This window comes from Pectinophora gossypiella, chromosome 21 (genome assembly GCF_024362695.1).
Source record: "Pectinophora gossypiella chromosome 21, ilPecGoss1.1, whole genome shotgun sequence".
Taxonomy (NCBI): domain Eukaryota; kingdom Metazoa; phylum Arthropoda; class Insecta; order Lepidoptera; family Gelechiidae; genus Pectinophora; species Pectinophora gossypiella.
Genome location: NC_065424.1, coordinates 11,372,366 through 11,385,315, shown reverse-complemented (window position 1 = coordinate 11,385,315; position 12,950 = coordinate 11,372,366). Strand labels below are relative to the sequence as shown.

The window sequence follows — 12,950 nt, the reverse complement described above, 5'->3', positions numbered from 1 at the left end:
TTATATTAGGTACCACCTACATAGAATTTTGCTGATCTCATATGTCAAAAAACTGTATGTGACCTTGCATTCATTCTTGTCATTGAATCACCCTTGTGAGTATAAACTCATACTATATGAATTCTTAACGGCCTCGTGGCCTAGTGGTTGAGCGTTGGGCTCACGATCCGGAGGTCCCGGCTTCGAATCTCGCCGGGGACATATCACAAAATTCACTTTGTGATCCTTACTTTGGTTAGGACGTTACAGACTGATCACCTGATTGTCCGAAAGTAAGATGATCCGTGCTTCGGAAGGCACGTTAAGCAGTTGGTCCCGGTTACTATTTACTGATGTAAGTTAGTAGTCGTTACATGAGCCATGTCTGCTGATGTATATTCTATCAGCATGCCGTAGTACTACTTCTTTTTGCAATCTCTAAAGTAAACCTACCACACTGTTTTCTTTACATACAATTTACATTTTTTTTAATTTTTTTTTTTATTTTTTTTTTTTTGCTTTTTTTTATTACAAATGTAATAATGGAAGAGCGGGGCCTCCAAACACAGGCTACGTCGCTTAGGTAAATGGAGACCCCAATCCACCAGTAGTTAAGGCTTTATTGTAAAAGAAAATAAACATTTTTCATTTTCATGTCAGGCCCTTTGGCGGCTCAATAGTAACTCTGACAGGTTGATGGGGTTGGTAATCCACCACACAACCTACACGATAAGAAGAATGCTTAACTCATTGGTGCAAGTCCGGTTTGAGAAGTAAGCCAGTGTACCAGGACCACAATGACCAGAGTATTTTAAATAAAGAAATGATTAAAATACCAAACATTCACTGTTTATTTGTTCGTTCTAAATATAACACTACAACGATCTCGCCCCACTAAGGTAAAAGTATGGTTATTGAGGCATGCGAGTGCACAGACGAGCGATTAATAAAATGATGGAATGATGTTAGATTTTGCTGCAAATTGCAATATTGCTTTCTTAGATAACCCCCCTGATCATACTAAGCTTCAGCTTTCCTCCTGATTGAGATATGTCCTTGCATTGCATGTTAGTCGATATTTGTTATTCGGCCTTCGGATCTGCCCAACGCTCAACCAATGGATCATAGAAGCCTCACATACTGAAACATAAATTTATCCCGGTATCGCTATCGAGTTGGGCAGAGAGATCTAGAATAATAATGATTTTACCTGCTCTATGTGAATAAACCGTATACATTAGGTAACTAATATCTCAGAGTTTTTATGTTTACGCGGTTATTATCATAATTAAAACACATAATAACGGATTTTACCGCGTTTAAAGCAAACAATAAATAATAATAGATATTATAATAATATTGGGAGTCTCATATCCCTGCTTTAAACGCGGTAAGAACCCGTTATTATGTGTTTTAATTATAATATCTCAGCGGCCAGTCTATTACAAAAGTTGTATATGTGTTTCGGTCGCTCGTCTGCGCAACCACCTTAACTGAAATGGAGTATCGAATGGTCGCGTTATTTCAGAACAGCGCGTGGGAGGCGATCGTTTCAAAATTCGAATTTCGAGTGTGATCGATCGATTATTGCGTTCAATTTTCGAATTAAATATTCTATAGGTAGATCTTCATTCGAATGATGTCAGATTCCGTTTGTGTCTTGTTTTTGTTTTCAGTTGCTAGGATTCAAACAGTTGCTGCAATACAAACAACCTACTTAAGTAGGTACTTACTTTTGAAGCCGGCGGGGTCCAGCCAGCCCAGTACAGGTTAGGTCACATACCTCCGAAAATCTTAAGTGCAGACATTGGCCCCGATTCCTGCAGACACCGCCTAATTTTACTTTAAGTTATACCTGTCATTTTTTTATCGGCCGAAAAGGAAAGGGACGGATGATTGACAGCTCTTAATTTTAGGAAGAATGATTAAATGAATGAATAACCCGGGCGAATCAAAAAGGTACCTCGCTGGTGTGCAAACCGTTTGACGTGTGGTGTCAACGTAATTCTTTCGGGTTATTGGCCAATGTAAAATTTGTAGACGGTTGTTTTAGATTTGTGCTTAAATTTGACGTGTGTTCCATAAATTTTATGCTTGTCGATTACCCGTCCCTTTCCTTTTCGGCGGATAAGAAAATGACAGATATAGTTAACTTAAAATAAATTAGCAGCTTCACTAACACAGTTGGCTCGATGATTATAGACGGCGATATGGCTCTTCACCTATCACGTTGGTCTAACAGAAAGCTGGGTGTGGTGTGGGTACTTAGTTACCCCAATTGGGATATAGGCCTGAGCTTATGCTATGTTCATCGAGGTCTAGATGATATGACGCATGTTAATTGAGATTTATGTGGAATGGGACCCGCAGTTCAATGCAATGAACCAATTAAGGAATTGTAACAACGGCTTATTAGGAAGATTATCAGATTACGTCATGAAATTCTCTGATTCAACGTACAAACAAAAACATAGATACGTAACATAAGCATAACATGACTATATTTCCAATGAAGAGTACTCCAGTGATCGTGAGGAAACCCACATTCATGAGAAATGCATTTTCGGAGGTATGTGACCTAACCTGTATTGGGCTGGTTTTCCCTTTGCAGGTTGGAAGGTCAGACGTGCAATCGCTTCTGTGAAAAACGGGACCTGTCAAATCTTCAGGTTAGGTAAGCGGACCCTGTGAAAACGGAATAATTCTAGGGAGATGATTGATTAGTTTAGGACCACTGGGTTTCAACCTTTCTCACCCAGCAGGAAGACCGTTGTGAGAACGATCTCACAAAGCGAGTCAAGCGTTCTACAAATTCAAAAATATCTTTATTCATAGTAACATAGTTAAACTTTTAATCTATATCGTCGTAAACACAGCTGGCGAAGAACGGGTAGAATACCCCTTTACATACCCCTTTGGGGGCTCATGCGTGACGTTATGTTATATGGAATTGTGTTATCCTCTTAGAAGACGCCCTGAGCCAACTGGTCACCCTCAGGCCTGTTGTCTTAAGTTTTGTACCGGGTGAGAGCCTTCAGCGCTCCCCATTTGTCCGGCTAAGTAGTTAATGCCATCTGCGGCAAATCTACAATAAGTCACGTCAAAAAAAATCGTCACTTTTTAAATAACGAACGTCTCATCCCCCTAAAACTACTCCCGGGTGAGAGCCTTCAGCGCTCCCCATTTGTCCGGCCAAGTAGTTAATGCCATCTGCGGCAAATCTACAATAAGTCACGTCAAAAAAAAAAAAAAAAACCTAAAACTACTGCAGCTTCTCACAACCTGAATAGCCACACTTTCAACCACATTTCCACTGCAAAGATCCGTAAAGAGGTCGGCAGAGCCCCCAAATGTGAGCGAGTGGTTGTGTGAGTAAGTATGTGTTTAAAAATTGATGTTGACGATTCCCCTTCGCCAATAAAATTCCGCGAAGGACACATCAATAAATATTTGAACAATTAACCTTGTTAAGATTTCGGTCCAATTCAGTTTTTTTTCATAAGACATTTTTATTGCATTGTTTCCAAGAATTAATGTTTATTGGAGATGGTGGCCAAGTCAGTTAGGTAATCTTTAGACACGTGGCTATATTCCTTTTTTTAGGTGACTTACTGTAGGTTTTCCTCAGTGATTGCCTTCTTCTATCGTGTGGGCTGTGAGGTGGACTTCCGACCTCATCTACCCTAGTGGCAGGGTTATTATTGAGCCGTCAAAGGCCCCTGACATGGCTCATGTAACGAACATACTTATTAAGTAAATAGTAGCCGAGTAAGTGGAATTCCATAGTCTATGCCTACCCCAATGAGGAATAAGCGTGATCTTATTAGAAGAAAACACTTCGATAAAACCAACATTTTTAGGTTATCTAATAAAATTGTTTTTAGCAAGATCTTAGAAATGCTTCAATCGAGTGATCAATAAAAAATAAAATTTTTAACAAAAAAAAAAACCGACTTCAAACGCAAAACTAAAAAGCAATAAATAAATTTACTTCGCACAAAGTAATTAGTACGTATTTTCAATTAGTTAATTAATTTATAATTCTGAAGCCGGTGCCAAGGAAATGCTACAACGAAGTACCGATTCATATATTTTTCAATACTGATTGTTTTGTAATTTTTTGTTTGACATTGTTTTGTAATTGCTTAGATATAGGTATTAAACAATATTGTGTGTACATAGTAATTTGATATTGTAGTAGGGTTGTTGTAGCATTTACTTGGCACCGACTTCAGAATTATAAATTAATTAACTAATTGAAAATACGTACTAATTACTTTGTGCGAAGTAAATTTATTTATTGCTTTTTAGTTTTGCGTTTGAAGTCGGTTTTTTTTTTTGTTAAAAATTTTATTTTATTTTACGATTTTAAGTGATGGTTAGACCGAGCAAGGATGCAGACAGACAGATTTTCTGATTTATATTCATATGTAATAATATAATATATTATTAGTAGTGATCACAATTATTATTGATGAACATGTTTACACACACACACTCACACACGCGCTAACGCACACGAGCACACGCGCACGTACACACGCACACACACAGATACACGCGCACACACACAGACACACGCACACACACACACACACACACACACACACACACACACACACACGCGCGCGCGCGCACACACACGCACACACACACACACATGTGTATGTGTACATACACACATGTGGTTGTCAGTGGAAGCTGCTATCATACACACTCACGCATACATATAGATACAGTAGATTTCGCGTGGTTCGCTCGCTGCTAAAGCAGCTCGCGTGTCCTGTTTATTCGAAACTGTCCCTCTTCGTATGGCGGCCATCTTGTTTTTCCGCCATTTTGTTTTTTTTCACCGGCGACAGAATTTGACCAAGATTTAAATGGGTGTCGTGGAAACAAACAAAATCCAGGTGCAATAGATTTGCCAGACCGTAGGATGTCTCCCTGATTGGGAGCAGTTTTCAAAGATGACGTTCCGATCACACCCCTATACATCATTTTTACCCCCAAGACATTTTCTGGAAAAACAAAATTTTGTATGGCGGCCATCTTGTTTTTTCGCCATTTTGTATTTTTTTCACCGGCCATTAAATTCGACCAAGATTTAAATAGGTTTCGTGAAAGAAAAATTGGTTCAGGTGTGATAGTTTCGCCAGGCCGTAGGGTGTCACCCTGATGCGGAGCAGTTTTCGAAAATCGGGAAGAATTTCCATACTTAACATGACGATCCGATCACAACCCCGATATATATTTTATATCCCGAGACATTTTCTGAAAAAACAAAATTGTGTATGGCGGCCATCTTGTTTTTCCGCCATTTTGTTTTTTTTTTACGCGCTATGGAATTTGACCAAGATTTAAATAAGTGCTCTGAAAGAAATATTGGTTCACGTGCGATAGTTTTGCCAGGCCGTAGAGTATCTCTCTGATGCGGAGCAGTTTTTGGTGACCAGAAAGTATTTCCGTACTCTACATGACGTTTTGAGTAAGCGCCCCATACATTATTTTTACCCAAACGGGCTTCTTCCAAAATCGACAAAATTTTGTATGGCGGCCATCTTTTTTTTCCGCCATTTTGTTTTTTTGCACCGGCGATTGAATTTGATCAAGATTTAAATACGTTTCGTGAAAGAAAAATTGCTCCAGGTTGTATAGTTTTGCCAGGCCATAGGGTATCTCCCTGATGCTGACCAGTTTTCGAAGGTCGGGAAGTTTTCCCGAAGCCTAAAGATCGATCCGATCAATATGACTTTACAAACGCACTAGTCGCTCCTACGATTTTTGAAAATTCCCCTCGATTTCTCTGGTCTTCCATCATCAGATCCTGACTTCCTTGACATGGGACCCCCTTGGGTATATCTCCTTTCAAACAAAAAAAGAATTATCAAAATCGGTTCATATACGACGAAGATATGCCCGAACAAACATAAAAAAAAAAAAAAAAAAAAAAAAAAAAATATACGGTCGAATTGAGAACCTCCTCCTTTTTTGAAGTCGGTAAAAACATTCGAAGTTCGCAGAAACATTTTATTGTTTTGGAAACACATTCTTAGGTGGAAATTTACGACTGGAAACAATAATATTAATATGCGGCCACTGATATCCTATAAAGAAATAGACACACAATCGATAAGGATTTTTTATATAAAAGCATCCGAACCGTGTCGTCAATACGTATACATTAAGTTATGTAGACAGTATAAGTCAGTTTCCTCAAATTAAGATATTATGGTTAGAATAGAGTAGAATAGAAATATTTTATTGCGACCAAAAAAATGTTCGTACAAAATAATGTGGTGTTATAAAAATACAGAACTAAGTACTTAGTATTGTAGTATCAACATGGACCCGGTAAGGGCACTGAAAATGGTAGAGAGGACAACATACTTCAGTCAGTGATAAAATTTATATTTAACATAATTTAAGTACTTACTATATTTTAACAATATTATTGCACTTATATTTTAAGTATTGTTTTATATAACCATGGCTTAATTTATAAAATGTTATTAAATTTATTCATTTTAATTTATCATTTATATATTCATTAACTGTGTAATAGCTTTTAGTGATAAGTAGTAGCTTTAGTTGTTTTATAAAAGAATTTCCGTTGGTTTCATTTTTAATAGTATCCGGAAGGTGGTTATATATTTTGATTGACATAACTAGTGGGCTATTGGTGTGCAGTGCTAGACGGGAGGTGGGTAGAATCAGCCTGTCTTTATACTTTAAGGAGTGACCAGTCAGGGTTACTATTGAGCCGCCAAAGGCCCCTGACATGGCTCATGTAACGACTACTTACTTACATCAGTAAGTAGTAACCGGGACCAACGGCTTAACGTGACTTCCGAAGCACGGATCATCTTACTTTTTGGACAATCAGGTGATCAGCCTGTAATGTCCTAACCAAACTAGGGATCACAAAGTGATATGTCCCCACCGAGATTCGAACCCGGGACCTCCGGATCGTGAGCCCAACGCTCAACCACTGGACCACGGAGGCTGTTGTCCAATCATCTTGGCTCTTACTATCTGGCTAATGTACAATAAGTAAAAAAAAGCGCGTGGTTGATCATCCAACTCGTTCAGCGCAGTCTGTCTGATGACCTAAGGATTGTGTGTCAATTGAGGTAGGATCACGGTCGCCATAATGTAATTTAAATAATCAGTATTATGATGTCATACAGGTAAAATAAAGTCTGTAGGGTGACAAGGATATTTTAGTACGCGGCCATAATAAGTACTAACGCCTTTTTTTTTGACGTGACTTATTGTAGATTTGCCGCAGGTGGCATTAACTACTTGGCCGGACAAATGGGGAGCGCTGAAGGCTCTCACCCGGTACAACGTTTAAGACAACAGGCCTGAGGGTGCCCAGTTGGGCGCGAACCTCGGCTCAGGGCGTCGTCTGAGAGGAAAAATATTTGAAAGAATTAATCGACCCTAGGGGGTCGATAGCGATAAGCGCTGATTGAGGGAAATCGTCGACCACGCCGGCTCTCATCCGGTAATACTAACGCCGCATCCACACTAATATTATAAATGTGAAAGTGTGTGTGTATGTTTGTTTGTCCGTCTTTCACGGCAAAACGGAGCCACGAATTGACGTGATTTTTTAAGTGGCGATAGTTGAAATGATGGAGAATGACATAGGTTATTTTCTATCTCTTTCTAAGCCCCCACTTCCCTACAATGCGGGGTGGACGTATGTATGGAGCGAGATAGAAAGTTAAAAAATTGTATGCGGACTATTTGTGACTTACAAACGAAGCTGTATTACTGCTCGTTGTTTCAGATTGATTTATATAAAAAAAAGGTAACTTGGACCCAGGATGTTAGTAACAATAATTTCTTACTCACTAATATTAATATTACATAGATACACAATACACACACATACACAATAAAAATAAGACATTTATTTCCTGCTCCTGTACAAGTGACTCATGGAGCAATGAGTCATGTACGGACAGTCCAGCCTACTTACAATCATGCTCAGGATACTGTTGGGGCTGGCGCGGATCCTACGAGTCAGTGATGTGCATCGTTTACGCATTGTGGTGTAGAAGCAGTCGACCCGCGCCTCAGCGAACATCCCTGACGCGCTGGAATGCCGCGGCAACCCCATCAGCACCCAACTCACTCGCTTATTACTGTAATGCTGTAGTTAAAATAATTATAATTTAGATATATTTTTATATAAGTTTATTGTTCTTAACTTTTTTGAACCATTATATGTAACTCGTTTGTACACTAGCGTATTTTTCATTTAAGTTTTGTTATTGTTTTCTTTTAATTTCGGTTCAATAGTTAACGCAATCTATGATATCCTGTTATTGGCTAAGACACACTATGTAATTTAGATTCTTTACCTGTAAAACTGCTGTTGGATATCTTATGAATAAAATAAAATAGAATATAATAAAAAAACAAAAAAATCGTGCATCATTTTGTTTTGGAAATCTGTCCCCAACCCCTTCAAAGAGGGGGTGACATTTTATATTTGACTTTTCGCAGTTTTCAAGGTAGGAAGCTAAAAAATTATACATAAGGATAGTGGAACCGTGTTACTCAGAATTTAACGCGAGCGAAGCCGCGGGCAAAAGCTAGTCAAATATAAAAATATCTTTATTGAGCGAGTAACATGGTCACCGTTTGAATCGATTTCCGGCCAAGTAGTTAATGCCATTGGCGTCTACAATAAGTCACGTCACATTAAAAGCTCTGTATCGAAATGTAAGTTCATACATTAGTTCTAACTGGATATTTTCAAAAGGACAAAAAATCTAGAATACCACCGGTGTTCGAAATCTACCAAATTGTAGTATCATTATCATCAATTTAAGAGCCACGCTCTTGACAATGTAGTATTCTCCATTCTTGTTTATCAGGGGCAAATTTCTTTAACTTCCTTATAAGACACAACCCAAGCCTTCTCTTTAATTTGTTCATGTAAACTCTTCTTGGTCTTCCCCTTCCTCTCTTTCCTTCTATGATGTTTTTAATAAACGCCTCGTGTCTTATTAAGTGTCCAATCATCTTGTCTCTTTTGTCCTCAATAACTCTCAATATTTGTCTCTTTTCCCTTACTCTTATCAACACTTCTTCATAAGTAACCTTCCCGTCCAACTCATTCTTTTCATCTTCCTCCAACACCACATTTGAAAGGCTTCGAGTCTCTCTCTATCTTTGTCTATCTGTGTCAGTGCCCAAGTTTCACATTTATAGAGAAAGAATAAAAAACTTTCCGAAACTTTCTTTCTTGTAGAGGGCTAAATTCCATTTATTATTCCTGTAGACACCATCTAAATTTATTTTTATACCTGTCATTTCTTATCCGCCGAAAAGGAAAGGGACGGGTAATCGACATGCATATTTATGGAACATACGTGCGGAAAGCGGACAAAAAACACAATAAAAAAGTAAGCACCTATATAGATACCTACTTTTTTAGATACGATAAGATAACATAGGATAAATCTTTATTTGCATAAAGCAAATTCAGTCCAACCAAACATGTCTTGGTAAATCGAGAAACTAAGTATGAAATATATACCTACCTATCTTTAGAAATACAGGGTGTTAGTGACATCGTAACGAACACTGAGGGGGATGATTCAGACCATGACTCTGAGTTAATATCAAGTGGAATTTTCCGTCGCAAAGATCATGAATTTTTTGGGATTTTTTATATTATTTTCAATTCTATATTTTTGCGATGGAAAATTCCACTTTATAATAACTTAGAATAATGAGCTGAATCACCCCCCTCTTACGATCGTTACGATCTTACATCCCATACAAGTACGTACAGGTAGCTATACTAGTGTGTATGGGTGCTAGTGACACCGTAACAAATATTGACGGGGCAGATTCAGACCATGTTTCTGAGTTGATAGCAAGTGGAATTTAACGCCAGAAATTCATGAAAATTTTAGTGTATCTTTTTATAATTATTTTCAGTTTCATAATTTGCGACGGAAAATAAACCACCAACACCGAGACCAACGGCTTAACGTGCATTCTGAAGCACGGATCATCTTACTTTCCGACAATTGGATCAGCCTGCAATGTCTCAACCAAACTAAGGATCACGTAGTGATTTTTGTGATTATGTCACCATTGGGATTTGAACCTGGGACCTCCGGATCGTGAGCCCAACGCTCGACCACTAGACCACGGAGACCATTATAAGGAGACGACATGACAATGCCATGTCGTGTATGGCATTGGTAATGGTGACCATAAACCACAGTTGGTCAAGGATTGTTTACTTAATCCATGTCCATGGGTTCGATGACGTAAACGTTCACAATATACGCAGATTTTGCCGAAATGAGTCACAACTAAAAACAGCTGACAATGGCCCCGATTCCTGCAGACATCTCTTAATTTTACTTTAAGTTATACCTGTCATTTTCTTATCCGCCGAAAAGGAAAGGGACGGATGATTGACAGCTCTTAATTTTAGGAAGAATGAGTAAATAAATGAATAACCCGGGCGAATTTTTAGACGGTTGTTTTAGATTTGTGCTTAAAATGTGCTTAAAATTGACGTGTGTTCCATAAATTTTATGCTTGTCGATTACCCGTCCCTTTCCTTTTCGGCGGATAAGAAAATGACAGATATAACCTAAAATAAAATTAGATGGTGTTTACAGGAATTAGCACCAATGGGTACCTGTGTTTTAATAATGTATTATAGGCCGAGACCCGGCGTATATTCTCGCATCGTTTTATAATCCACGCGACATAAAACGTAGAGTTGTGTTTTTAGGGTTGCGTACCAGCGTAGACATGACTCACACATTACTTCCCCGTGGGGGAGCGGAGGGGAAAGCAGAGACTAAGGAATTCCATTTGCTTCGATCCTGACACTTCTCTACCACCGAGTATCGGCATAAAATAAAGAATAATAACGTACAGTCATGAGCAATGAGTAATGTACCCACTTTAGGACTCTGTCGCACTAACATATTTGACATTTAGTGAGACTTACAGTTCAATTTGTCAAAAAGTTAATGTGACATGGTACCAAAGTGTATAAATATTAATGCTCGTGACCGCACAGAAGGGCCTCTCACTTTGAGGTCGCAGGTTCGAATCCAGCACAGGCCTAGACCATTATTGTCGAATTTGTTTTCGAATTCAGGATCATAAATGATTATCACGTGCTCAGCGGTGAAGGAATCCCCGAGAAATGCATTTTTGGAGGTATGTGACCTAACCTGTATTGGGCTAGTTTTTCCTTCGCGGGTTGGAATTTTAATAATTATTTAAGTACTCGAGTAATGAGAAAATAGGTAATTATCACGTTTAAGCTGTACAACGCCATTTATATTATTTCTGAGGAACGTAGCCTGGAAAGTTCTTTAGTAGTTTATACTTCAATGTTTAATAGTTAGGCTATACAGGTTGTGAGAAGCTGCAGTAGTTTTAGGTGGATGAGACGTTCGTCGTCGTCGTCGGTGAGGAGCTCGGTGGCGCAGCGGTAAACGCGCTCGGTCTGCGATTGTTGAAGTTAAGCAACTTTCGCAAAGGCCGAGGATGGGTGACCACAAAAAGAAAAGTTTTCATCTCGAGCTCCTCCGTGCTTCGGAAGGCACGTTAAGCCGTTGGTCCTGGCTGTATTAGCAGTCGTTAATAATCACCAATCCGCACTGGCCCGCGTGGTGGTTTAAGGCCCGATCTGCCTATCCATCCATCCATAGGGGAGGCCCGTGCCCCGGTAGTGGGGACGTTAATGGGCTGGTGATGAGACGTTCGTTATGTAAAAATTGAGAATTCAAAGTGTAACTATATTACCTACTGAATAAAGATATTTTTGGATTTGAATTTGAATTTGAGTTAGATCTATCAAAGTACGGAGGTCAGTGTTGTGACGTTTATTAGTGATGAATGAGTCGAGATTAGTGGTCATGTGACCTTATCATCACAGAATGATGGACGAGGGATGATGTGCCAGGAAGAAGTCACATCATCAGTCATCACATCACAGTAGTTAGTAAACTTGAAAATAAATTTATGTAAATAAGAAAATAAATTATAAAATTGTACGGAACCTTCAGTGCATTTTTTATTCATTTTGACGTGACTTATTGCAGATTTGCGTCGTTCGGAATTCATTACCTTTATTTATTAACTTTTGTGTCGACATTTTGAATTTTATTTCTGTGAAGATTTTTGCGTTTGATTATGACTATGATCTCACCTGATTTTTAGTGTTCTTTTAAGGTGGGCAGAGATAGAATTGTTCTTCGGATGGTATTCACTATTTGACCTGACAATTGGGGAGCGTTGAAGGTTTTTTTTAAATCTGAGCACACCCCGGACACTTCATACAAAACACCTCGTTTTACACAGACACTACACATTGACGTTATCGTACACCGCATTTGTGTGTGTGACGTCTGATGCCCATACGATGGAAGCCTAAAGTAAAAGACTAAGGGGGGCGAGGTAAACCTAGCACAGCCGCTGGTGGGGAGCGGAGAGTTGATGATCCGAGTCCTACAATGGACCGAGGTTATACAAAATTATAATGAACTTTAAATCTAAATGTCCAGGAAGCAAGAGAAGTGTGTCAGTATCGGAGCAAATGGAATTCCATAGTCTCTGCTTATTCCGATGGGAAATAGGCGTCAGATTATATTTGTATGTTAATTGTAAATATAAATACAGGGTGGCCCAGAAGTTCAGGTTCAAAATGAAAAATTAGATAGAGGGGCTCATAACCTACCAGAAACACCCCCATGTATGTTCAGCAATTATTTACGGTTTAGGAGATATGACCCATTTTGTACAATGAGCCCCTCTATCTAATTTTTCATTTTGAACCTGAACTTCTGGGCCACCCTGTATAAGTATACTAACTCATTTTTTAATTGTTTAAAAATAGGTTTTCCTGTTAGTCACTTTTTAAATGGTATTTTATTTTAAAACTTTTCATCGATCAACTTTTTTCGGGTTAA

General features: G+C 38.7%; 1 protein-coding gene across 1 annotated transcript in view; it reads left to right on the top strand.

Annotated features, from left to right (window-relative positions):
- Positions 1-12,950, top strand: part of LOC126376623 (ethanolaminephosphotransferase 1-like) — a 147,683-nt gene that overhangs the window by 40,120 nt on the left and 94,613 nt on the right. The window lies entirely within an intron of this gene.